This window comes from Bison bison, unplaced genomic scaffold, assembly GCF_000754665.1.
Source record: "Bison bison bison isolate TAMUID 2011002044 unplaced genomic scaffold, Bison_UMD1.0 scf7180017864183, whole genome shotgun sequence".
In the NCBI taxonomy this organism is placed as follows: domain Eukaryota; kingdom Metazoa; phylum Chordata; class Mammalia; order Artiodactyla; family Bovidae; genus Bison; species Bison bison.
This window is the reverse complement of record NW_011494755.1, coordinates 1,821,777-1,824,113: the sequence shown is the minus strand read 5'-3', so window position 1 is coordinate 1,824,113 and position 2,337 is coordinate 1,821,777.

The window sequence follows — 2,337 nt, the reverse complement described above, 5'->3', positions numbered from 1 at the left end:
TCCCACTACTGTGGCAACCAGCTTTGCACAGATAAAACCTGACAACATCTGGCTTAAGCTACATTGAGCATCCCTTGATTTCTGCCACCTCCCACCCCTCATTCTCCATAGAAAGCTGTCTGACCCTCACACGTGTATAGCCTGGAGGTGTGAAGTCCTTAACACACATGGAGAGTGACAGTGCGGAGTGGGGGCTGATAGATAAATACCTCCCCCCATTCCTCTCAGGCACTTGCTCTCGTCTGTGTCATATTCTATATGCCTCCCCAGAAGGTACTGGTAGGATTAAGCTCTGCTTCCTTAAAGTAGTGACCAACTTTGGCTTTTCCTTTCTCTGTTTCTTTCCCTTTAGATCCTCTCCTTTCCTAACAGCTCTTGTCTCAGGCTCTGCTTTTGAGGGGAAACCCAGTCTAAGACAACTAGTGTCAAGAGTGGCCCTAGGAAGCTGTCTTGCAGGCTGAGACTCTGGAACTGGGTTATGGTCAATCTTCTGTGTGAAGTGATGAACCACAGAAATGTTTTGAGCAGAGAAGTAACCTGACATGACTACTATTTCAAAATAATCAGTTCTAATGAGGTGGATGAAACTGGAGCCTATTATACAGAGTGAAGTAAGCCAGAAAGAAAACCACCAATACACTATACTAATGCATATATATGGAATTTAGAAAGATGATAATAATAACCCTGTATGCGAGACAGCAAAAGAGACACTGAGGTATAGAACAGTCTTTTGGACTCTGTGGGAGAGGGAGAGGGTGGGATGATTTGGGAGAATGGCATTGAAACATGTATAATATCATATATGAAACGAATCACCAGTCCAGGTTTGATGCACGATACTGGATGCTTGGGGCTGGTGCACTGAGACGACCCAGAGGGATGGTATGGGGAGGGAGGGGGGTTCAGGATGGGTAACACGTGTATGCCCGTGGCGGATTCATGTTGATCTATGGCAAAACCAATACAATATTGTAAAGTAATTAACCTCCAATTAAAATAAATAAATTTATATTAAAAATAAATAAATAAAAATAATCATTCTAGCTGTTGTATTGACAATGGACCTTAGGGAAGGTGTTTGGTGGTGATGGTCACAGTGAAGGTGGTGAGGAATGGTTGCATTCAGAATATAACTTGAGTCAGTTAGGTTTGTTGATGATTGGATGTAAATTGGGCTTTCCAGGTGGCACTAGTGGTAAAGAACCCACCTGCCAATGCAGGAGATGTAAGAGACTCAGGTTCCATCCCTTTGTCAGGAAGATCCCCTGGAGGAGGGCATGACAACCCACTCCAGTATTTTTGCCTGGGGAATCCCACGGACAGAGAGGTTTGGTGGGCTACAGTCCATTGGGTCACAAAGAGTTGGCACAACTAAGGCGACTTAGCATGCACAGATGTAAATTATTAGAGAGAGGCATCAGAATAACTGTTTGGCCTGATCAACTTGAAAGATTAATTGTGATAGGAAATACTATGGGAAAAACAGATTTAGAGAATCAGTGTGATGCATCATTATTGTTTTTTATTATTCATTCTTTCAATTTGTCAAATATTAAGTGGGCAGCTACTCTATACCAGGAACTGTGCTCGGCTCTGGGAATTAGATGGTGAGTAAGAAAAATACAGCTCAATCCTCCTAAGTACTCAAAGTCTAGCAAATTTGGTTGTATAATTTAGTGTGATAAATGCTATGGTGATTAGATGAAGAGTCCTAAATCAGAATGAAGAAAGAGAAGGAGGATCAAGGGAGGAAGGAACAAGGAAGAGGACAAAGAAGAATTTCCTTGATATTGAGCTTCTACTCTGCACATGGCTCTGTGTGAGCTGCTTTATCCTATTTAGTCTCATTTAGTCCTCTATACGCCTCTGTGACATAGACATCGGAAGGAGTAGTGGTGAGGCTCAATGGGATGACATTACTCAAGTTCTGTAAGAGACATGTCCTGATTCTATAAATGAAGAAAATACCTAGGCTTGTGTTAGAAACCTAATGCAAATCTTTGTGATACAGGCAAGGTGAGGTCTTTTGAAGTCTTTTTTCCTAAATTTAAACCCAAATCTTAGGATGCCACCATCCTGTAGCCAGCTATATCACAGGAATTCACAGAAAGGAGTACACGATGGCTGTGCCTCCTTCCTTATGGGAGAAGGCTCTGCTCCTCTGATTACTCTTACCCCTAGGGAAGGAGGTATAGGAGCAGGTAAGCTACCAGTCTACATGACCTTCAAACCCACCCAGATACTGTATATAATTGAGATTAGTGTTTGGTCTTCTTGGGAGAAGAGAGAGATAAGTGGGCAGAAAAATGGAGAATTTATTTTCCTCCTGAAGCT